We start from the raw sequence: 25,441 nt of genomic DNA, 5'->3' as shown, positions 1-25,441 counted from the left end.
ACTAGATGCCAGGAGAAAAATAAAGTTCCTATTAATAATGTGTTGAATGTAACCTTTCCTTCAAGCTACAGTGGCACCAGCCTGTGCACTATGTTCTATACAAAACATAACATTTACTCATAATGTCCTCAAGTATCAAGTACAAGGAAATGGCTTCTTTTTCACAGTGTAGCTCACCAATTGGTTAAATGCTCATACAGGGGTCAAAGTCTGATCTTATTTATGCCACTATAAACTGCAATATTTGCTACATTCCTTATAGAGGAATATCACTTTAATGCTAATATTTGTTACCATTTAGCTATTTGGATTAATGATCACGGACTGCTTGAAATTAGTCTGAAAACCAGAGCCTTACCTTCTGCCTTTTTATCTGGTTATCTAAAAAATCATTTGCACACTTGAGCTCGTGCTTGGAATTCTGGCATCTTTCTTGCAACCGTTCTTTATTAGGGGAAAAAATCTAAATGGCAGAGCATACATCCTCCAAGCATTTCACTACACCCACACAGTTCTTTTTCTTTAAAACAGTGGCTTATTCCGAACTGGAAAGGCAGCAGTCTCGCTAGAAGACAGGTTATGTTCAAGAGAGAAAGGAAGGAGGTGGCTGAATCATAGCAATTTAACTCTGGCTGGGTGGATATAAATCCAGCCACTGGTTGCTGCTATCACAAGCTTAGTATGATTTCAGATACAGGGAACAGCATATTGTTCTAGGTAATGAAGGCTAGAGGTCAGAGCAGGCTATTCATTTGCCTTTATTGCTTGCACTCCAACAGGTGCAATATTCATTGCCTCTGCTACGAGCAGTCATCTCTGGCATTACTAATGAAATATCAAATCATATTTTATTTACTTCCTTTCCTCAGCACCTGCCAATAACCACGCCAATAAACCCCAAACTGATCATTTGGAGGTTTCTGAGAATGCTCTCAGTAAAAGCCAGTCATCAGTAAAGAACTTAACATTCTGGAATTAAAAGGTTCCTTTGGGCTTTTTCTTAAACCAAATGTTGCAACACAATCAATTTGTCCAGCAAAAGACATAGTCCTTTCTGCATGTTAAGGCTGCTTCTTCTGGAAGAAACTAGATTTATTTACTTACTTATTTATTTCGGAAAATATCCTTGCTATGCTCAGTATTCACAGAGGGCAGAAAAGACACACATCTGAGTGTGTCCTATTAACACGCTTCACTGTCCTGCATGGCCAAGTCATAAAGGATGGCTCTGGTCACAGATCAGTTGTTATCGTTTTCCCAAGAGCAGATACTTACACCTGCTGTCTTGTCTTCACCACAACAGGCAGGAGGATGGCTCTTCAATTTTTTAAAATTGATTTGTCTCAGAACCAGGTAGCTTCTGAGGAACGTCAGCATTTGGCCAGAGTGTACTTTGCAGCAAAAGCCTTCCAAATTAGTGAGTTCCGTTTCCAAAATTTCATTTCCTTCATATTTCCTTGTGAAGGAGTTTCCTCCAGGCTCACCCCCTCATCCTCGTTCCTTCCTTCAATATTTTGTTTATCTGCTTTTTATATGGAGACGTTTTTAAGGAAGGAGGTGTTTTGATCTCAGAGGGTTGCTTGGGAGGCAGATATTGCTGTCTTAGGGCCAGTGTTGTTCATCACTCCTGGGGAGCACTAGGTTGGTGCTGCCCACAGATGGCAGGGGACTCGCCACGACTCATCTCCAGTAGTTCAGAGATGGGTGTCTTCTCCACACCTGGATGGCCCAGCTGGAAGCAGAGACCAGGATGGGAGATTACATAGAGCTCTTGGATGGGATATGCTGCTGCCTTTCCCATCCTTTAGCCCCAGAACGTAAATTTTCCAACAGAACGACGACGAAAACAGGGTGGTGTTTTGGGGCTCATTTCATTTGCAGATATTGAACATGAGAAAGGCAGTGTTTTCTCCAAGGAGGTTAGCAATCTGTCTGTACCTACAGATCTCTCTTTGATTACAATTAATTAATTACTAGTACATGTCAGAAATGTTCCAAGTACTCTCTGATCAGAGAAGCTCCTAGACAAAGGACAAACATGTACAGATAGGAAAGGAAAGCTAGACAACATTTTGTCCTTTGTGGAGTAGCTGCTGCAAGAGCAAATGTGTAGTAGTTTGATCTTTTGGGGAGGGATGTTTTAGGAAGACAACAGATAATGTACACTGGGATTAGAAAAGGAAACTTCATTAGGATGTTTTGCCTCCCAGCTTTTTCTTCAATAAGTTTTGCTTTTCCAGCCTATTCCAATCCAGCTTCTGATCAGAACTAATGCAGTAGGTAGGAGAGAAGCAACAACTTTCCTTCAAGGTGCGATGAGGATCATTCACCTGAGTTACATTTCAAAATGTCTCAGGCTTTTGAATCAAATACCAGTTTCTTAGTGGATTTAGACCCGTCTCAGACATCTTCGTTCTGTCTGAGAACTTGCAGAAGATGGGATATGCTGGACACTTACATTTATCTGGTCTTTCAGTTTCTCTGCCCTGGAAAAAGCCTAAAAGGCTGTTAGGTGGACACTTAAGAAAGGGGGATAAAAGCTTTGGTTAGTGATCAGCTTCATTGTGACTGGCTGGAAAGAGATGATCTGAGGCTTGCCTACAGCTTCTCTCAGAAGCAGTGTGCTCTCTTCTTTGGCAGGAAAGCATTAGCCCAATATTAGATAATTTTAAATTTAATCCTGCGAGGGCTTTAAAGATTTATGTAGATTATCTGTATGTACTTTTGGGTGCAGAATTTCGTAATCGTTGACCCAAACTGCCTTCAAAATCCCTGTGCTATTCCTCAGCATGACAGAGACATTTCATCAGCTCTTATTTGTCCTCTCATTGGCATACCACAGGTTCAATTCACATGAGACTTAACTACAGTAGAGACTTAAGTACTTACACCTAAGTCCAGGTTCATAACCACTAGCCTATGCTTTGAGCACTCCTGTAAAGCTGTTTGCAATAGCAAAGCTCCTCACAAATTCTGTGGGATTCTTGTTTCTGCTCGGGGAAGCTCTTAGAATGCATGCATTTGGAAAAGATCTTGGCGTGCTTATGGGAGAGAAAATGAATGTTAATAACATGATATGTAGCAAACAGAAATTTCTATGGAGATACGATAACTAGAACACCTTCAGTGGTACTTTTTACAGTTTTCTTTCAATGATTTTAGTCTTCAGTAGACAACTAAATAATTTTCAGAATTTGGGTCCTAGCAAGTTGCTGAATTAGTATTTTCAAGGAGAAACATAATAAGAAACAGTAATGGAAATGTCAAAATGTTACTTATCGTGGCAGCTTCTGCTTATGTGTGCTCAGACTTATCCAAGCCGAGGTTCCTCTTTGCAGGGACCTCAAGGCCTGCTTATATTTAATTAATTGACTGCAGCTGACCTGTTAACTTACAATGACAATCAACATCGGTGACTACAATATGCTTCCTCCCCTTTGAGAGCTGTCTTGCCTAAAGCTTAATAAATTGAACTAGTGACTTAAAATGACCTTAATTTCTCCAAATTAGAAGTTTCAAGTCCTACATGTCCCACAGATGGAAAATGAAATAGACTGATAAATTATGAGACTGATGACCTTCTTGTGACAGAAATATCAAATTTAAAGTGGCTTTTTTCTTTTTCAATAATCAGAAGACCAGAATTAATTTTAAAATCTCAGCTTAAAAGGAACTGATGTGTTTTGATGTGTTGGAAACCAGACTTAACAAAAACACTGACCTTTTGGCGATCTCAGAAAGAAAGCTCAAAGATTAAATTTGCTTCTTCTCTAGTTGCTTGCATGCAACTCTATGCCTATATGCATGAGTATACCAAACTCCTACAGCTTAGCACCATGAGTATGTGGAACCAACTGTCAGTCATTCACCCTGATAGATATATCTCTATTATCTTGGACTGAGGTTCTGCAGTGACCACATTCTGGTTCCTCGGAGGACTGCTTGTTGTATGGGAGAGATCATGAAAATCAATGTTATATTTATAGTTCAGTACTTCCTTTAATACTGAGGACTCCATTACAGAGTTACAGAGAGTGTCTCTCTCAGGACAGAAAAAAAATTCACAACACTTTTATTTTGTGCTTTCCCTTGGGAGAGTCAGTTTGGTGGGAACAGATGCTAAAATTGTTAATCCACCAACTGACTGGTCCTATGACTTCACAGAGACCTGCTATTATTCATATGCAATGTGCTCTTGCTTTCTTTCTCCATGCTCTGGGTTATGCACATCTGACATCAGAGCTGCAGCTGTTTTATACTGCTTGCTTTTTATTCTGAGGCCTCACTTCTAATTACTGAAGAAGAAAAGAGATCTCTGCCACATATGCTAGAGAGGGCGAAAGGCTGCAGTCCTACACCAGCTCCACTGAGGTTATACAAAAGCTCAGTTACTTTTTGTTCATGCTCTCTGTGCACCAGTTAAGAGCAGGATGCTCTCATGTTAGACAGTCTATATTGTTGCTCGTCAAATCAGCACAATCTTTTATTTCTGTTCTTGAGCCTTTCCACAGCATAGCCATGACTGGACACATCAGCTTTCTGGCTGCCTGTCTTGGATGGACCTGAGATGTTCAGCAGCTTGAGAGACAAAGAGCAATGGCTAGGGTGAAGTGCTCTGGATGTAGGGTGGTACTTCCTCCTTGGGCATCATGAAGTACACTCAGCCATGGTTCTGTCAGGACACGGAGGCAGACAAGGCACTGGCATGCCAGCTGCTCAAGAAGAGGGACAAGGAAAGACCTTCAGATCACCAAGGGGAAATGGCTGCACATTACATTGGCAGTACTGCCAGGCATGAGAATTTTGGTGCTTTTGACTAGCACCTCTAGGAAATTCAAGAAGTAGCCTCAGCTTGTGCGAAGGTACAGATCCACACAGGAGGAAAAGGAGGAAAACTGATATTTGCTAGAACTTTTTCTATCCTGGTCTGTACAGGGGTCATTAATCCTCTGTCTTGACGTGACTGACAGAGGAGGTCAGGAATGCATAGCTTGTCCATACAGTGTAACACTGACCACTTGGCGGGCTGAATCATGAGGGGATGTCTGCTGTTTCCTCTGAAGCACACTGCAGGGGCCACCGCTTGCGATGCACACAGGGTGGGATGCATCAGCGCTCCGTTCTACTTGGGCGCTCTGTGCTTGTGTGCAGCCATTTGCTGTCCCTTCCTCCTGTCTGCTGGGAACAGCTTCACAGCCTGTCACAAGTGTGACCAAGGGAAAAGAAGATGAAACACTAAATAAAGATCTCTGACTTCTTGAAAAAGATGTGGGTTTTAAAAATGTGGAGCCATTAATCATTCAACTTTACACATTCAAAGCCAGGTTCAGCTATTAACAATTCAAGATCCCCCTTCAAGGCATACATACCACTGCTTCCTCCCTGCTTCCCAAGTCAGGAAACTGCAGCCTAAGCAGCATGGCTAAGTTTCAAGCTAGGTGAGTATCAGAGAAGGAATTAGCATTCATACTCCTTAACTACCAAAACGGGTGTTTGCTCTTCAACGCAACAATACCTCCAAGGTCTTGTTGTTGAAGACTGAACAAAGCTAATGCAAATTTAATAATGTATATGTATATTTTATGTCTCCACTGTAAGGACATGGATTCCTTAGGCTATATGATTTTGACATAGTTGAGAGCAGCCCAGATGTGATGCAAAGAGATGGTCAGGTTGTAAAATCTGCAGCAGGAGAGTTTTGCCCTCACCGTGCGCCTGATTCCTTTTCTGGTTTTAACAGGGGAGTGTGAGTATTTCTAAGCTACCTGGATCCCCGTTCTTTGAGCTAAGCAAGTGTTGATTTTTTTGTGCCAAGCTGTTTTATTCCATTTTTTATATTGGAGGTCCTCACTCTTGAAAAATTACATTTCTTGTCTGAAGTATGACAGTCCTTCCTGCCTCTTCTACATATGTACAGCATCATAGAACCATAAGGTTGAAAAAGACCTCTAAGATCATCTAGTCCAACCCCCAACCCACCACCACCATATGCCCACTAATGCATGCTTACGCTGAGCTGCATTTTCCTGTCCTGACTGGAGCACAAGGAGGAACTTATTCCTATTTTCACAGATTAACGTAGCTGGAGAATACTTTTTGTGACTGCATGTGTTTATTTCTTCTTCCGTGCAAGGAAGGTGTTAGGCACCTAAGCATTTGCATACATCTAAAGAGAACGAATGCCCTCTGCTTTCTGTTGGGCGGCGTGTCAGCTCTGCTGCACAGCTGCCTCTGCACAGTGGCAGGAGCAAAACAGCGATGCGTGGGTGGGATATCCATGCGCTGTAAAAACAGGAGAGTCACAGAATATGAGTTTCCAAATGCATTTTCCTATGAAAACAAAACAAAACAAAACAGAAAAACAAAAAAACACCCTCCGGTCTGGCACTGCCTCTCCGGCGGATAGCTGCACGTGAAAGGACACGCAGCGAGGGGTGAAGGGGCAGAAGGCGGAGGACGGCTTTCCAGCCCGCAGCCCTCGGTGATGCCCAGCAGCGGAGCGCGCTGCGCGGCGGACGCGGTGCGGGAGGAACGGCAGCCCGGCCCGGGGGGCCCCGCGCCATCTCGTGGGGAGAGGAGGTAAGCTCCGGCTCCGAGCCGCCGCTCCCCGCCCGCCGGGAGAAGAGCTCGCCCCGGATTCGGGTCGGAACAGGAAAAGGCGACTCGGTGTCGGGCGTCCAGCAGGCCTCGCGGCGGTGGCATTCAGACCGCGCTGTCATCGGGAGACCTTTGCAGAAGTAATGAACCCGTTGTTTTTTCTTTTTTTTCCCTTTGCTTCGAACAAAGTGCCCTGCCGATGTGAAAATGAAGCCAGGTTGTTATGCGTGCCCTCTCTCCGTCTTCTGTGACGCGTTACTTCCGTAAACCGTTCCACTGCGTTTTGCCTCTGCCCTACAGAGTCAGCTTGGCTTACAGGGCCTGCTTCGTAAGGCCACTCGGTCGGGCTGTCTATAGCAGCCACAGGGAGCTGACACACACCCCCCACTGAGGTTATTTGTGCTTACTGAAGCCCAGTTCCTCACTTTTATCTCTGGTTTTTAAATCCCATAAGACTGCTCTAAGCTAAATATCGTCAGTTCGGTTTTGATTCCTAAAACAGACCACCCGTTTGAAATTTGATGGGTGCTCTTATAATAAATACATTCGAACACTGTTCCGAAAGGCAGTGCTTTCACAGGAACAGCACTCAATCTCACGTAACAAAGGTCTATATTAAGATCCATAGATTGAATCTAGATGAAATGCAGTCTCTGTTGCTGCTGTTGGCAGGAAGATCCCCCAGTGCTGCTGTGCTGAGACACCCACTGCAGAGGGATCCGCCACCCAACCGCATTGCCTGGAGAGCAGCTGTGGGGAGGGGTGTTGATGCTGAGAAGGTAGGAAGGAGAGAAGACTCTCCTGTTTTCAGGGCTGTATGGAAAAAAGAATATCAAATATTACTTGTCTGGGTCCTGCTTTTGGAGTACTGGACTGGCTTTGGCTGCTTGACATCCATAGTGCTGCAGGAATCTGGGGTGTTGCCTCAAAGCTGTGGGCACTGTCAAACCAGCCCCACAATGTGCATCATTCCATCTCCCCTCTGCTCGTCAGCAGGAGGCTAGGCAGTACATCAAGGCTGACTCCTTCCAAAAGTTGGCACTGCCTGGAGACCATTGTCCAGAGAAGGCAATCTCAGTGGTGGGCCTGCTGGGGCCCAGGAGGAGCCTTCCTTGCACTGCAAGGAGAATAAACCACCAACACAGGGTGCTGGAAGCCATCAGAGTTGGTCTCATCATACCATACAGGGGCAAAATCAGTTTTGTTGGTGTTGCTGAGGATCTCCTAGGACACATAGGCTTTCTCTGTGTAATGGATGGGCATCCTCCTGGAGCAGGTCTGATGCTCCAGCCGGCGATGGGTGTGTCCTGTAGCAGAACAGGGACTGATCTCCTGAGAGAAGCAGACAGAGCGGGATGGAAGAGGACATTTACTGACAGCTGAATGCATGAATGCATCATGCTATGATCCCGTTTCCAATAAAAGGCTTCTTCCAACTCATTTTTCAACAAAAACTGCAGTCAAACAGGATGTGAATCTGACCCTTGAGCATTATCCTGCTGGCACTATCCCACCACTACTCCCACCACCAACCAGCTGGTTACTTTTGAGAAGAGACTTGATTAAGCATACCTAACCCACCTCGACACAGCTAATTGCAAATATTAGTGATTTCCTCACTACAGTATTTGATTCTTGGGTCAGTTAATACTGGCAATTATGTGGCAATTGTATGATGTAAATATATGATTGTAAATATTAGTCTTTCAGGCACTGTTTTCTCATCCATTTTACTGTTTGTGAGGGGGTGGAATATAGCGACAACCTTACTCCCTCCCTGATACTCACCTAGCTGTATTTGTAGCTCTGTTGTTCTGCAGCATTTTGCAGTTTTGAAGCAATCTTAGACCATTTAGATCAGTGATCTCTGCTGTGTGGGCATTTCCCTGTGAATTGATTCCTTCCCAGGCTGTTTTGCGTTAGTGGATTTGCATGATCCCAGAGAATATCAGCCCTGGCTAAATGGTCATATATTCAGAAAATCTCCAAGTGAGTTTCTGGAAAGTCTGCACTAGATGTGCAGTTCCCCCATGCACAGTAGAATTAACCCTATTTCTTGCTTCTGATGTCACAATATATATAAAGAAAATCAAATCATGCAAAGTGCTGCAAATAAAAACAAACTACAATCTCTAGTTACACAAATTCCTTAAGCACCTGCATAATTCAAAACGCATGAGTCATCCCACTGGCTACCATGCATTTGCCTGGATTTCAGTTCATTTTGCTCCACTGTGTGTTTCTGGAAGCTAAGCATCCCTTTAAGTATTTGACAGAGTGATTTTCTGCTATGGTGAGGCTCCTGTCATACTGACCACCCAGGCTTTAAATGCAACACTTGCTTTGCTGCTGCCTCCAAGAGAATAGCACCTCTGATGGACTAACATCTTTTTTTTGGAAGGTGGACCACGTGCCTGAGTTATTCATGCAGGAGTTCCTGTGAAAAACAAACACCTTTTCCCTCCTGGCTGCATTGGGCATTGCTATGCTTCAGAGCGCTTTGTGCCACGTGTTACTCTCTGCCCATCCCTGCCATCACCTGTCAGGGATGCCCTAGGTCTTGCTGCTGGTGAGTAGGAGCTGGTGTGGGGCTCTGCGGCAGGGATGCCCTCCTTGCTCCTGTCCTCAGGGACAGCTTTCCTGAAGCACAACCAGCCATGAGCAGCAAGCAGGCACATCTCCTTTGGGACCTCCAGTCTGTGCACACGCTGCCTGGTGCTCAGGAAGCTTCCAATAGAATTTCCTTCAAACCAGCAGAAATTAAGCTGAATATACTCCTTCACCTTCTCTGTCTCTTCCCAAAACATCACTGTGTAATAAGGCTACAGGTAGTGCAGCATTACCTCCCAAACAGAGACAAAAAGACAGTTGCAAAGCCACAGCTACAGAGCCAAAAATAAGAACACCTGTAGGCAATGTAGGTGTCTCATTGCAGGATAGGGGTGACGCACTTGCTTGACACCTGCTGGTGGAGGTGCCCTCTGAGCAGTCCCCGGGGAGGACAGCTTCACAGGCAGGGCAGAGCGGAGCCAAGCTGTCTGCATATCACGAGTGAGTGAATGGAGCAAGTGCATTGCTGCCCCCATTTCTGGCATTGCTCGAGAATCAACATGCTTCTGCTGCTCTGGTCCAGCCAGGAAAGCTGAACCTCTTTGCATCCCCAAGGAAAGGATAGCAAGAGAAAGGAGTTTATGGCTCCAGTTGGTTAGAGGTGTAGGTATGAACTGTTCACATGACAAGGTATTGGTAGCAAGGGGCTGCAGGGCTGGTCTGTGTGAGCAGAGCCCAGCATCTGCCCCATGTCAGAGCCATGAGCATGCTGGGTGTTTCTGGGAAAGTAGATTGAAGAAAGAGACTGCAGCCCAGGAGAGGCCCACAGAGGAGCAGGCTGTCCCCCTGCAGCCCAGAGGGACTACACAGGGCACATCTCCATATGCAGCCACAGAGGAGCCAGTGGTGAGGTGGTGGATGGGGCCTGGAGGAGGCCAATGCCCATGGAGAGCCGCCGCAGCTGCACCTTGGCCTGGAGCTGCAGTACGTAGAGAGCAGCTTGTGGTGGGGCAGGAGGGCTGGAGGAGCTGCTGCATGTGGGGACCTGTGTGGAGCAGTGCTTGACAGTTGGGTCGTGTGGTACAGAGCCGCGTTGGGCAATGCTGGGAGAGCTGCAGCCTGTGGGAAGCCCACTGGGATCGGTTCGGGAAGGATGGCATCCTGTGAGAGGGATCCACGTGGAGCAGGGGCAGAGAGAGGCCATGAAGGAGTGGCAGAGTCAAAGCATTCCCTGTTCCCCTGCACTCCTCGGAGGGAGGAGGGTGAAGGGTCAGGAATAAAGTCAAGCCTGGGAAGAAAGGTGATGGGGAAAAGGTATTTTTATCTTTGTTTTTGGTTTTCACTGTCCAACTCTGTTACTAGTTGGCAATAAATTCAATAAATCCTCCAAAAGCTGAGTCTGTTTTGCCTGTGGTGGTAAGTCGTGAGAGATCTCCCTGTCCTTATCATAACTTTTTCTCCCCACCTTGCTGAGGAGAAGGAGCAGCGTGGTGGGCACCTGACATCCCTCCAAGGCCAACCCACCTCAGCAGCACTGTCAGACTGCTGATGTGGATGACTGAGCAGCTGGGGTAGCTCAGAGCTTTTTGCTGAGGGTGGCCTGGCATCTGTCCTTTCTGACGCAACACGCTGCTTTTGTGGGTCACGCTTAAATGACCTTGGGAAAAGCGTCTCTGGGACATGGCTGGGACGTGGTGGAGGAACCAGGCCTGGGCAGTGCTGGCAACCTAGCACAGCAGGCCCAGCCACCCTGACAGATCTGCTTTTCCCAAAATGCCCTGGGGAATGGGGATACCAGTGGGACACCTCCCATCCCCAAGGCGCAGCACTGTGCCAGCCACCAGGCAGCCTGGCCATGGCTCACAAACTCTGTTGCCATGTCTGTGTTGAGGGGCTTGAATACGACAATTGTTTCCCCTGTGCAACGGCATTTGTCCAGTAAGGAAGGCCTGGTGGAAGTTTCCTTTTTATAACTCCTGTTGCTATTTTTTATGAGCGCTTATAACACTCACTGGAAAGCCATCTCTGGGGTTTACGTAAAAACCAGCACTTCCCACTCACGATTCTTAAAGAAATTTCATGTTTTTAAGCATTGGGCCTGTATGCTGTCGCCAGCATCAGAGTGATATTGCCACTGTTTGTATCAAGCTGCTGTGATGCCACGCTAAGACACCAGCCCGCTAAACTTGGGGGGTGATTCTAATTATGCTGGCACAAGGATAATTCAATTCAGATTGCTATAACAACAAACAGTGTCCATGCCCGCTGTAATCACGTTAAGGCCTATACATGAAACAATTAGCATCTTTATATTTGGTAAATAGAGGTCCATGGCAGGTCAGCTTCAATGAGGACACCGCATTGTTAGAAGATGGGGCCTTTTGAAGCTTTTGCGGAATGGGTATTTGGAAATAAAACTCCTCTACAAAACACAAAAGGAGGACTTCATTACCAAGGAAGCACCCCTGCTTGGCTCTTCATCAGTTTTTGTTCCTTCTTCTGAAGAAAAATAATGATTCATTTCTTCAAGCACAGGGAATCAAATGAAACTATACACACCAGAAAAGTTATTTGCTCCATTTCTTTGTATGCTCAAGTGTCACCTGACAGACTTCCCAAATCCAAGGATGCCTTCTTGGCATCTGACAAGACACAGGCAGACTGTTTAATTATCAGCCATCTCTGTGGTCCCTGGGCCCAAGGCAGGCCTGCCCATTATTCAAGACCAAGCAGTTAAGAGAAATAGGAGCACACTTCGAAAAGTCAGTCAATAGCCGACAGCCCTTTGCTCTGCAAGGGGCTTTGCTACTTACACTAAAAAAGGGGGAAAAAAGATAGCAGCCACATATTTTAATTCCTATAGAAATTTTTCAATTTTTTTTTTGTTGTGCCTTTTGACAGAGCTATGTACGCTGCTCAATGCTATGGGGAAATCGAAGGGGTGTCTGCTTTTTATTCAGAAGCAATTGATGCTTTCCAGGGAAAAATAACCCCTCTTCATAATTGCAGGACTTCTCACAAAAAAAGTCATTGCATTTGACATTTTCTGTATTTTGTAACAGTGCCAGAAAAATCAGTATCCCTGTAGATTTGTGCTAAAATTGAGATACCATCTGAAACATTTTTACCTTGTGATTTTGATAAGCAGAAAATGCTGGTTAGTGATTTTAATAAAGTGTCATCAATTAAATTGCTTGAAATTCTCTGGAAAATCTCACACAAACCTACGTTTAGGCCCACTAGACACCACAATGACACTTCAGCTGTTTCTTGTCAGCCTGCTACGTATATCTGCTTCAGTGCAACAAGGTGGGTCTGATCCATCAAGTTGAAGTGACAGCTCACACAGTCATAGGGAATGGTATACATTAACATCAGCAACCTGTAGATCAGCCTGTCAAAGTCCAGAGCTCAGGAGAGTTCAAAAGCAATTATTGTACGAGGGCTGCTCCAAAAGTAATGCCTACTATTTTATTATATTGGCCCACAACATGAGAGGCAGATGTTGGTGGTATAGCAGTAGAGATGGAACCTTCCCACCAATATTCCCTTAAATTTTGTTGTTGTGTGACAGATGGAGGAAGAGGGGCAGTCTGACAGAATGGCATCTGACATGAAAGTGCTGATGAAGTAAAGGTGTGTCACTGAATTCCTCCATGCAGAAAAATGGCACCCACTGGCATTCATCGACACTTGTGAATGTTTCTGGAGACCAAACAGTGGATGCGAGCACAGTGAGGCATTTCATCAGTGATGACAGTGGGTCACCTCCACTGGTGCAGGTTTTCATGAGTGCAGCATGCAGGCTGTTGCTCACTGATGGTGAAAATACATATGAAAATGACTATGTTGAAAAATAGTGTTTCGTAGCTGAACGTTTTCTCTATCAAATAGTGTTATCGTGCTCTTTGTTGTAGGTTTCATGGAAATAAATAGGAGGCATTACTTTTGGAGCAACCGACGTACATTTGTCTACATGATGGAGGGAACTCTTTCCTTTAGGAAGGACAAATACCTGAGCGAGGGGGAGCCCTGAGGTCCAGCACCCCTAGGCAGGCAACTGCTCCCGAAGCCATCCTGAAGCAGTGCAGAAGCCCTGGGAAAGATTGGCAGCAGCTAGCTTTCCTGGGGGAGAAAACAGCCAAAGCGTTCACTATTGTGACCCAGGTTAGAATTTGCTCAAATATTTAATAATGTTAATTATTTTTTTAGTTACTTTCAGTTTGGGGGGACAAAAGCCATATGAGGGGCTGTAGGTTGTCCTACACTTCTCCCAAAGATGTTCTCCCTCACCAGCACTGTGCTCCTGAAGCATCTGAGTTTCTCAAGAAATTTCAAGCATGTTCTCCTTATCCTTTGATCTTTGTACTCTTCTTCCTTTTCTTTTTCTTTCTTCTTCATCTTCTTCTTCTTCTTCTTTTTTTAATTTACTTAATCATCGTCCTATTAATAGTTTTACTCCCAATGTAATATTGAACCACAACCCATCATGAAACATGATGGCCAGGCAGAACTTGCTTCTGGCACTGCTTTCTCCCATGGAAGAACACTAATAAACCCCACTGCAGAACCTTGCTTGCCCGACCAGCACTTGCTTAGTTAAAGAGCGTTAGTTGGGCTGTTCCCGGAAAGCTGCAGAGTTTTTTGACAGCGGTCATTTTTTTGGAAAGTGTATGTAACAGAAGCACGTAGGGCATTTCTAGGTAAGATCAGCCACTAGTTCCTCAACGAAACTAGAAAAAAACTCAGTGTATTCTTTCAAATACTTGCCTGTATATTTTACTTTTTGAACAAATTGAGATGATATAATTTTGGCTACACTCACGTCGATGCTGGTGGATTTTTTTTCTGTTCCTTTAACAACAAGTAGCCAGAAAAGCTCTGTAGTTGCCCACTGCTGCCACCAGAGGTCAGAAGACGGGCGTAGGTAAGGGGGAAAAACACCGCGTTTGCTGTTCGGTCAGAATTAGGCCTCAACACGCGCCCAGCCAGAAAATTCCTTCCGTGAATTAACTGAAGCTCCAAGTCATAAGCGTGATTGGGACTTTCTCAGGTCCTGCACACAGTGGACGCATCAAAACAGCAGCCAGCATGTTGCGGGCCTGCTGAGCAAAATGCACGGTGCTGGATGGAGCGGGTTATGTGACAAGATGCTCCCATAGCCACCCTGCCAGGTTTGGGCACCTGGGCTGCGTGGAAGAGCTGGGATAGGGATCAGGCCTGGCAGAATGACGTTCACCCTGCCCAAACTCATTGCTCGCCACTTTCTTCAAAAATCCTGATCTGCATATTTGGTGATTTACGTGCTTCGTCTGGAGGCCTGGATTGAGCCGGATCTGAAAAGCAGATGTTGTGGAAGAGATGGTCTCCCAGGGCTATTGATATAAAGCTTCCTGTAGACACTGCTCTGCAATTGTTCAGCAGTACAGTGAAATCTCCCTGTTGGGCGCTCTCTGGTGTGGTCAAGACTCCTGTTATTAACTTGTACACTCGTGCCGTCCTTTCTCCTGTCTGTTGTACGGTGATCGGGCGTGCTCCTGTCCTACTTGTTTGTGCAGTGCAGTGCCTGAGCTCACAGCTCAGCTTAGAGTCACTTTGGTGAAATGAAAACCTCTCCCAGCTTGCAGTTGACATGAGGCCAAAGCCTTCTGTGGGTACAGCATGCTGCAGTGTCACCCAAGGCTTGGGAAGGGATGAGGGTCCCCTGGCAGCTCCCCTGGGGGAAGAGGAGGAGCATGAGGGACAGCACCCAGCCTTGTGCCGGGAAGAGGAGTTGTTCCTTCTGAAAACAGCCCTGCTGGAAATCATCTGCTTCACAAACACACTCCTGGAAGGCTTGGTTGGACTCCAAGTGAGATGGAAGCAGGTCTGGAGAGACGCTGGCCCCCAGGGCCTGCCGCACCCACTGAAGTGCAGAGCAACCCAAGGAGGCAGGCGGGAGGGTGGCAGACACCATTGGTATTCCCGCTGAGTGCCCGCAGGCTCACTACCCATCAAAATGACAAGATTTCTGCAACTGCACACCTCAGCGTGCTGCTATGAAAAACTATTAGCAGCTGTACTTCAAGAAAAAATTGGGGAGAAGTCCACGGGAGGATCCCCTTCTTCTTTCAGCAGAAAAAAAAGCATCTCTCTTCCTGTAACTTCAAAACTGCCTGCAGCAGTGACTGAAGTAGTTCATCATCCTCCTCCTGCAAAAGGCAGGAATGCAAATTACACATACATGTCTCACCAGAAAACAGCAGCCTGGCTCGTACTTCAGAGAATGTGTTTTGTACCATTCATTGAAGTTCTGCTTTCAGAAATGTCCGAAACAGTTATATTATCATACTGACTCTTACTGCCCCTCTATTAGGGGCTGCCCCTTTTCCAACAATAACTAAAATAAGCATTTCATAAAAAATGATGTCAAAATCTATTGTGGAGAGTTTTTCCTTTTGTTAAAGTTGCCTTTTGAAGAAGTTTCTGTTTGATTCCTAAAAGTTACTGGCACATATGCAACCTAAAGAGGGATTTGCCTTTTTTATGTATATATTTTTTTCTTTTCTTATACAGCAAGAGGTTTCTAAAGCAGTACTGAAATACTTGATTTCATCCTCTCTCCTCTTCTCATTATGTTCTGTAGGCAACTTGAGAAAAATCTGGACAGCAAACTTGGTTAAGCTTATTTCACAGACATCCTCTTGCTTTTCCGCTACAAGAATTCAAGAAAAACCACTCCCTCTACTTAATCATCCACCGTTTTCCACAGCTGCCATCTTTTTCCCAGCCCAACAGTCTGTTGTCACCCCTGTCCCCATGCAGGAAATCTGTACCCATGCTTGACTTGTTTTCACAGCCTTCCGACCCCAACCGGTAGGAAGATGACAGGCTGCTTGTGGAGGCAGCCCCATGCATGCCACCCATGCGATGCCCAGTGTGGAGGCTGCTTGCTGGTGCCCTGGGCGATGCAGTGGAGCCTGCAGGAAGGCAGAGCTATGTTTTGGGCTTGTGTTCCTTCTCTCACCTGTCCCATGCTCCTGCAAGTAGGGCTCATTTTCTGTAAAATGAGGGGGGTCGTTTTCTGCTAGGGAAATCATGCATGGGGACACGGTGGATGCACGTGTTTTTTGCCCTCCCTCGTTTAAGTCTGGAGCTGTCATCTCCCCTGTAATTAGGTTAAGTAGCTGTTGCAAAATGAGCTGAGATGAGATACAGGGCTGGAGTGCAGAGACACCTAAGGTCAGCTGAGGTGATCAGGGTCCAGCAGCATTGTTGCAGGAGGAATGCTTCCCGCACGTTTTCACCTTTTTAGCAAATCCTTGTGGGGAATGGCTTGTCTTTAAAGACAGAAAATTCCGTGTTAGTAGAGAAAGAGCCAGAAAGCTGCTTTCAGCAGTTGGCAGGCTCCTTCTTACTCAAATGAGAGAGCGATGCTTCCCTGCAGGTCTCTCAGTGCTGACACTCCTGGTTAATATAGCTCCTTGCCTTTAATATACGTGTTGGCTAACGTGCCTTACTGTGGCTTCAAAACAAATTCTCCTTCTGATGCATATACATGTGTATGTGTATGTGCACATACACACATGCACTTTAGCAACTCATTGCTTGCCCCTAGTTTGTATATATGGAAAAGAACAGCTTTGAAAGACAGGCATTCCTCTCTCTGGAAAAAGACGTTTGAAAAGCATGTTTTAGTGGGTATTGATCTCAGGTTTTAATTGAGGAGACATTGGGGAGCTCTGAGCAGACATGCAGCCAGCAATGGTCCTGGTGCAGCTTTCCTTGGCAACCAGGAGACTCTGTCAGCTGAAGAGGGCAGCTGTGGGGTGACTGCTGTGGGGAATCTCGTTCCATGGTGATCCCAGTTCCCTGGCAATTCCATGGGCAGGAGGATGAGTGCTTCACCTTTCCTGCAGCAGCCCTCTTTGAGCCCTGGCACACACCTGTGTGAGGAGATTCCCATGTCAGTAGTTCCGAGGGAATTCACACAGACCTGCAGCCGTCTGAAGGTTAGGTGTTTGCTTTGAGTTGCTGTACTGGGAGCACAATCTCTGCTAGTTCAGAACATCAGGAGCTCACAGAGGGCACAATCCTGCAGTAGAAAAGGGACACCTCAAAATATACATGAACACTTCCTACAGCTGAGCGATAGGTAGCCTTGTACCAGGACTTACCAATTTCCATGCTGACACCTCTTGCCCTCCCATTTTGACCACTAAACGAGATTAAAAGTTCACTTGCGTATTTCAGTGATGAAGCTAACCACCTGGTTTCGAGGAGACTGCAGTAAATTTGATTAGTAGAAGGGCAAAGTAACGCGAAAAGAGAGGCATGCAGTCTGTTAAGTGAACTAGGAACTTACAAAAGGAAGGTTGTAATAGGCCGTGTCTACTGCTGTGGCACCACATTTAAGGCTTTACGTTCAAGAGAGTCAACCTGTGCTGGCACTGCTTGTGTGACCAGATCAAGCTTACCTGTTTTCCTGAACCTGCAGCCTGCCTGGCCAAGGGTATTTTATAGTGGGCATGCAAAGGAGCTGGCAGAAGGAATGCTGAACTTTGTGATGAGGGAGCTTGGTGGAGGGCGGTAGTTTTGCAAAGACTGCCAGTGCTCAAGTGGTAGCTGCAGGAAGGTGTTTTCTGGGCTGCAGATATAGGGTAAAAATGTCATGCTGGTGCAGCTGGGTGTCTATATAGATTTATCTAATTTTTAGCTGTATAAGCATGTATTTATCACTGAAGAGAGGATAGAATAGGTACAACAGGCTATTCTGTGAAAAGTGAAGCACCTGCATTTTATTGGAAGTCACAGCCTGTAAACGCCTGGGTTGTTTTCATATTCAAGGCTTTTCAAAAACAGTATCTATAAAATCTCTGAATGTCTTAGAAATGAGCATATCGTGAGAAATCTCTGCACATTTGAAATTAAAACTCATCAAGGTGAAGGCATATGGGCAAGCAAGAAGATAAACCACAAGAAGTGGGCAGTGGAAGAGAAAGGGCTAGATAAAAGTGTAAAGGATATATCAAGTGCTGGAGCTGGTTCCGTATGAAACTCCAGTTTTTGTTATAACCATCTTATACTCAGATATTCTCACCTTGGGAGCTTCTGTTTCTCTGTGTTTGGAAACATTCACATAGCTGTGTCATAGTCATGAAAATGTTTATAAATCCAAAGCTTCATGAATCTGCAGGAGCTGTAAATCATTTGTCATCTGCTATTTGCTACTCTTATAAAAATGCCAATCATCCAAAGCGGTGTTTGGCTAGACTAGCCAAATTCAGACAGAAAAATACTGAATAAGGGCTAAATCAGGACTGACAGACAAGATAATCTGCTTCCTCTGAACACATGCTTTTCCTTAAGAGAGGCCATGGTGACCTAATGTCTGGGCATTATAGATCTCAGTGGTACAGGCAAGAAGCCTCCCTTCACTTAAGGCAGCTTTGCCATACCTTGCAGTCTGGAGCTGATGCCTTGGCTTGCTGCTTCTTCTGCCTCTCCCTCTTTCCTTGAAGTGCACCCGGTAATGGTGAAATGTACTGCAGGGAGAAAAAAGGCAAAACAGCAGTTTTGTAATCTTATGGGTGCAAATAGGATAATGCAACATGTGTCTGTCCCCCATCCTGTCCCAGCCCTTGTCTCATTACATCATGATTTTTGCAGCAGTTTTTTGTAAAAGAAAACAAGTGAAAAAAATGGTTTTTTTCCTGGGGAAAAGAAGACTGAGAGGGGATCTGATAAGTGTTCATAAATATCTAAAGGGAGGTGGGAGGCAAATGGATGAGGCCAGGCTCTTATCGGTGGTGTGTAGTGATAGGACAAGGAGTAATGGCCTAAAACTCAAACATAAGAAGTTTCATACAAACATGCGGGAGAACTTCTTTAAGGTAAGAGTGACGGAGCAGTGGCACAGGCTGCCCAGAGAGGTGGTGGAGTCTCCTGTGAAGATATTCAAGATTCATCTGAACACCTACCTGTGTGACCTATTGTAGGGAACTGCCTTAGCAGGGCGCTTGGACTCGATGATCTCTTGAAGACCCTTCCAACCCCTGCAATTCTGTGATTCTGTGTGATTCTTTTTGGGAGGCCCAGGTTGCAAGAGTCAGTGTGAGGACAGGTGGAAAGAAACTCCATTAACTTTAGAAAAAAAGACACAAAGATCATAGAAAACAGGAGATCAGCATGGCAGTTGCTGGACTCCAGCACTTTCTCTCTACACAAGAGACCTTTCTGACAAAAAAGCAGGTGTGTCTCCCATGGTTCTACCACTGTTTGGCAGCAGAAATTAAATTTTCAACATGTAGTTTACTCCACTTTTGCGATACTGGTCATGGCTGGACGGTAAGGTGCCAGGTCTCGAGAGTGTCTTTTCTCCATTATAGACAAACTGTAGGTTCTTACTTTCACAGCTTAATGCAGATTCCCACAGCAACACTTGCAAATGAAATCCTTGCACCAATGCAGTCAAGCTAGATGAACATTAAAACAAAGAAAACAGTTCTGTCCCAGCTGAAACTGAGACACATGCCATGGAGGTAGATTAACAGTAACTGCTGTTAAAGGAGGCAGGAACATTTTAAAATAATTTGTGTGCAGGAAAAGAAATAACAAAAAAAATCCCCTAAGTGGTGGAAAAACCTATCTAGTACAGAAAAATGTTCTCAGTAATAGATGACAGGTCCACCTGTGACAGAGCTATCCTCTGTTCCCCTGCTGCACAGCCCTGGGTGTTTAAGACTGTGACGAGCAGCATCACTTACCAAGGGCTGCCCAATGCTCTCGGAGCAAGGATCCATCATTGATACACTCTCATAAAGTATTGTGATAAAAAATACAGTAGACCAAACAGACTTACTGAAAGCTTCCTATCCTCCCATATCCTCCCGTGGATACTTCTGAGAACTTTTAATGACAGAAAAATTCCAGGTTTTTTTGTTTGTTTAAATTTTGATTTTGCACTGATGTATTTGCTCTATTTATTTGAAAAAAAAAAAAAAACAACAACAAAACATCAAGTTCTTTTTCTTTCAAGATCATGATTGGTTGTTTTACCAATAGACAGTTACACTCATATTCCACGACCCCAACACACTAGGTCTGGGTTTACCTCACTCCATCTGAATGGTCCAAGCTACAAAGAGCCATGGATGGTAAGAGTGCTGCAGGAGCTAAGCTCCGTCATCCATACCAGCTTGGTGGAGAAGTCCAGTATATTCTGGATGGGCATCGTGGACAGAATGACAATTGCCATTCATCTTTTGGATGGCCAATTGGACAATTTGCACCTGTAGTCAGTGGGAAAGACCAAAAACACAAAACAAAAAAAAAGCACTCAGATGGGCACCAATATTCCTGAGCTATTCCTTTGTTGTAGTGCTGCATAATACTGTGAAAAATAACCCTTGAGTTTGTTTGTATGAGGTACAATGAAATAAATGTGGTATTTCTTGAAAAGTAACTTTTTAAAGAGTTTCTTTATAATTAAAAGCAAAACAGTCCACCTGTTGGTGTTCATAAATCCCCTTTGCCATTTTTGAGTGATCAGATCATAGAATCATAGGATCATAGAATGGCTTGGGTTGGCAGGGACCTCAGAGCCCACCCAGTTCCAAACCACTGCCATGGGCAGGGCTGCCACCCACCAGCTCAGACTGTCCAGGGCCCCATCCAACCTGGCCTTGAATGCCTTCAGGGATGGGGCACCCACAGCTTCTCTGGGCAGCCTGTGCCCACCACCTCTGTGGTGGCCAGAACATTAGATACACAGCAATGTAAGCCATATGGACATTGGAATTAAGACAACCTTGCCTCTACTTCACATAGGTTACAAAGTCATTCCTTAAAAACCCTGAAGGTGAGACATTGCGGCTTTTTCAGGCAACCTTCTCTTCTCAAATGCTTTGTTACAGCTCCTTCAGCAGTCAGAGGGGAAGTGACACTCTCTCCTTGTGCCACACGTGCTATATGTGGAGGTGGAGAGGGCTGGCCCCAGCCAGCAGCCCAACACACACCCATCCACTGGCTCACCTTCTCAGCAGGAAGGGGAGAGAACAGAAGAATAAGAGTGAGGGAACTTGTGGGTTGAGATAAAGACAGGTGGATCACTCGCTGTTGCCTGCAAGTACCGTTCTGGGCAAAACAGTGAACTTGGAGAATTATCTTAATTTATTGCCAATTAGCATAAACATTTAATTACTCATTCAGAGAAACAAGGAAGAAAAACGTTTAAACACTTAAGGGAAACACCTTTCTCCACCCTTCCCTGGCTCAGCTTCACTCCAGGCACTTCTTTTCCCCTCTTCCTCATCTCCCCTGTTATCACTGCAGGTTACACACATTTGCTTCGGTGAGGTGACACAGAGGGTTGGGGTCAGGGTGCAATGTTTTCTTGCTGCCACTACTTGTTTCTCAGCCTTTTCCTTTGCTGCTCTTTCCTTTTAACTCTTTTCCTGTGCTCCAGCATGAGTCCTCCACAGGTTGCAGTCTCTGTGGGGGAGAACCTGTTGCAGTATGGCTTTTCCACAGGCCACAGACCTTTTGGGGGTGTAACCAGCTCTTAGTGCCACAGAGCAGAGATGTCCATCTTAGTGTCTCAGTTCTTAAGACCTGTCTTAATTTGTGAACTCCCTACACTTGGGTGGCTGGGGAGTGGGGAGATGGGGGAGACTGACTGTTTTTCTTCTTTTGACTGAGGGTCACCAATGCTAAAATATCTACATGTCTGTTATGGTTTTGTGATTTTTTGTTGTCGGTATTCCACATCATTACATCATGTAAGGTACGGGCAGTTAAAGAGTTAATTCCCCGGTTACTGTAAACTGCCTTTTTTGGTGTGGCCCTCTGAGGGGGAGGGGAGGAGGTGCACTCCCCAGGGGTCTTTGCGGGAGAGGGGGTGGTGAAGCCACGTGGGAGACGGGGGGTCTGTTCTTCCCAGCCTGGCGGAGAAAGCACGTGGTCCTCCTGCATTCTACTGTGTAAGATTTTCAGCCTGTAAACCCTCTATCATAATTCTACTAGCCTCATTTTGATATATTTAGTAAAATTAGTTGTTCCTCCTCAGATCGGTGCCGCTGTTTTTTGTGTTAGATCCGTCTACGGGTCCCCCTCTTACCAGGTTGCGGCTCCGCGGCTTCTCTGCCGCTTTAGCCGCCGGACCGCCCGGGGGCTGGCTCTTATCGCCGGCGATTTTTTTTTTTCTTTCCTTCCTCTTTTCTCGTTTTTTTTCTTTTGGGCCTGTCCCCCCTTGTCACGGACGCAGACCCTTAGACAATACCGTGACAATGTCTTTCTAAAGAAAAACAGCTTTGTTGAAAAAATCCTGATCCATTTTACAACCAAGCACTTTTTCTGGAGGAATCCCATATCAAGAAGGGAAGGCTGTCAATTTACCTCCACCATTGAAGGATAGGGCAGGGGAGGACTATCATGAAGTGAAGAGAGTGTCTCTTCAATCTCAGGATCTGCCTACAAGAAACACTGATGATAGCAGTCATTTTGTTAAGGCTCCTCAAGGAGATTAAATGATTTTGATTTGTATTTCTTTGCTGGAAGGGTGAAGAAAAGTCCTTACCCTGTGATAGTGCATGTTCCTTATGACATATTCCACTCAAGTCGTTTTTTGCCAGTTTCAAAGACATGTATTCTGATCTTTAGCTACGTAAATGGTTGAAGGTCCATTGCAGCCAACACATCTCTATGAAAAGTTGAATTTTGGATATATGTGTAAAGAGTAGGAATAATACTAAAATAAAATTGTTTCAGTGGTTCTGATTATCTTCTAAACCCATGTGGATTTTGTTCAGCATAACTACTGTGATTTTGCTAGAGTCGGTAGGGGATCTCTGAGTTGAGTATCTTGTACTGGCAGGCAGAAGTGGCAGTACGTTGCACTCATTGTAACAATGGATATAGGAAATACACATCCCTACAGCTTTCAGTCTCGAAGGTAAAAAATTTCTCTTGGGAAAGCAATGGAACATGAGGAAAGTATGATATTTGTAAGCCTATAATTACATTTTTACACAGTTCTATTTCCCCAGGGTTGAATTCACATTTATTGGATTACCAAAGTAATCCTTAGCTAAGTCACAGTGTTACATGATTTATTCCAGGTGGCCAAGGATACTCCAGAAAAGGAAATTGTTTGATCATGTGCTTTCCTTGAATCCCTGGGAATTTTAGAAGACTCAGAAGTCAAAGTACCAACTTTTCCATTTTCTTCTACTTGAGTGTACCCTCACTGTAATAGCGTAAGCAGACTACAAGAAATTTGCTAATTTGTGAAAGAAAATATCCAAAGTGTCAGAAGTTTGACATTGTGTCCTTTATGACTTAAAAAGTCTTCACAAAATTCTAGGAAGTATGGGATCAGTATTTTTATCTTCTCATTTTAGTTCTTCCAGCACTTGCATGAGTTGGTCTCAGCTTCTGATGCACTTTACATTGCTTTACTTACTTCAAATCTCTTTCTTATCTAGGTCTGTGGTTTAACTATCAGTTTAGAAAATTAAATGCAGGGAAGACATTTAAAAACTTACAAAATGTCAAATCACCACAATATTCCAGTATTTGTGAAATAATGTCTTCATACTGGAAAGCTGAATCACTCAGCAGCACACTCATGTTCAGGATGTTGTGAAGAAATAAACCTGCATCTCTAGAGTGCATAAAACACAACTCTATCCTTACCACCATACATTTCTTTGAAATTTGAGTTGAATTTCTTTGAAAATTGAGTCTTTCATAGAATACCACACTGATTGAAATTAATTTCTGTATAGATCAGTGGTAGAACTGCAGCAGTGATAGTCTACAATTGCAAGCAAGAGCAAGTCTGGGGGCTGATAGACAGGGAGGTCTCATGTCTGATTGCTTGCCAATTTTTACTCCATCTGCATTAGTCTAAAAAAATATATATTTACCTATGATCTACACAAAATCTTTGTCTTTTTGTACAAGATCTGTGCTCTGGTGCCCATCAATATGAAGATCAGGGCCTGCATGAGTATGCTCAGAATCACACAGCAAAACCACGTCATACCAAATCCAGTGCCTGGCTGCTTTTGCTGCATCAATATGCTCGTACAGTACCGTGCAAGCACTCCCCTGACACATTTCTTCACCTCAGCTGAGTTTAGTCCCAAGAGCTCATGGTGGAAATTGTGCTGACTTAACATCAAGGATGACTTTCAAGTGAGGAAGTTCTCTTTTCGGAGTGATAATTTTGTATTTCTACCTGAAAACTCAGTTTGAACTCAAACACTTAGATCTCACAGATGTCCACTCAGATGTGATTTTAATAGAAAGGCACACAGATTTCTTTTAAGTATTTAGAGTATTATTATCTCTTACACTATTTTCTTCCATTCCAAGTTATGAAGGGTGGCAGTGGAGGCAGATCAACTCTAGAAAAGAGGAGATAGAGAACACCGAACACCCCCATTTAAAGACGTTGGCCAATAGAAAGTTATTTCAGAACTGAAGCCAACAGCAGGGGTGTGAGGAGAAGCAGGGGAAGGGAAACCAAGGGAAGGTGTGGCAAAGGAACAGTTTATGAGCAGTCATTTACCATCAGGAAAATCCTGCAGAAGTGGCTCTGCACCTTGGGTTTGAGACTCTGGTGAGACAGGCAGTGGAAGCACAGAACTGGGGTCATGAAACTGGGCCAGGTGTCTTCAGACTACCAGAAATGCTGAGGGTGGAGGTGTCATGGGGATCTACCTTCCACCAAAGGCTTGAAAGTACCGAGAACCCAACATCCAGAGTGAAACCAGGAGTAATGTAACTGGCAGTCTTTACATATAACAGTATGTGCAATCAGTTATTTGGTGTGTTGGATTTGCTTAAGTATCAGTGTTGCATCATATGCCAAGATGCTGGGAGAGCACAGGCTTTCGCTGCCTATTCTGTCTTTAAGTTGGGAAATTGAGCCAGTAAAACACCATTGGTTTGTACTAGCCTGAAAGATGAAACTTGAACCACCAGCATTCTCCTCCAGCAACACCTTTCGGTGTTACTTAACCTTTCTTTTCTGAACAGAAAGTCTAAAGGACGGCTATTAGTTTCATTTGACAGCTCCAATGAGAGAGGGAGCAGTAACAAAGTGAGGAATGGTCTTCAGATGTTCTTTCCTTTAACCACTGGCTCTGAAACTCAAATGAAATTGAGCTGTGTATCACAGAAGTTCAAGTTTACATAAGTCTAGTAGAAATGAAATGAATGTGATAACAGGAAGACAAATTTCTATGCTGTAGTCACAAGTATGTGAATAAAACACATACGGTGGTTAAAAGATGTTTCCCATTACTTC

At 44.7% G+C, this 25,441-nt stretch overlaps 2 long non-coding RNA genes across 2 annotated transcripts in view; both read right to left on the bottom strand.

The window, feature by feature from the left end:
- LOC110400595 lies at positions 6,091-11,949 on the bottom strand. The gene is made up of 2 exons (XR_002439953.1): positions 7,441-11,949; positions 6,091-6,282 (listed from the first exon to the last, which is right to left on the bottom strand). It is a non-coding gene; the product is annotated as an uncharacterized LOC110400595 (long non-coding RNA).
- Positions 13,002-25,441, bottom strand: part of LOC110400588 — a 72,786-nt gene continuing 60,346 nt past the window's right edge. The window contains exons 8-10 of the long non-coding RNA XR_002439950.1: positions 20,240-20,417; positions 19,107-19,269; positions 13,002-18,671 (exon numbers count right to left, since the gene is read on the bottom strand). This is a non-coding gene — a long non-coding RNA (uncharacterized LOC110400588). The remainder of the gene's footprint in view (positions 18,672-19,106; positions 19,270-20,239; positions 20,418-25,441) is intronic.

The sequence above is a fragment of the Numida meleagris genome, chromosome 1 (assembly GCF_002078875.1).
Source record: "Numida meleagris isolate 19003 breed g44 Domestic line chromosome 1, NumMel1.0, whole genome shotgun sequence".
Lineage (NCBI taxonomy): Eukaryota > Metazoa > Chordata > Aves > Galliformes > Numididae > Numida > Numida meleagris.
The sequence above is the reverse complement of the archived record's forward strand: the minus strand, read 5'-3'. Positions and strand labels throughout refer to the sequence as shown.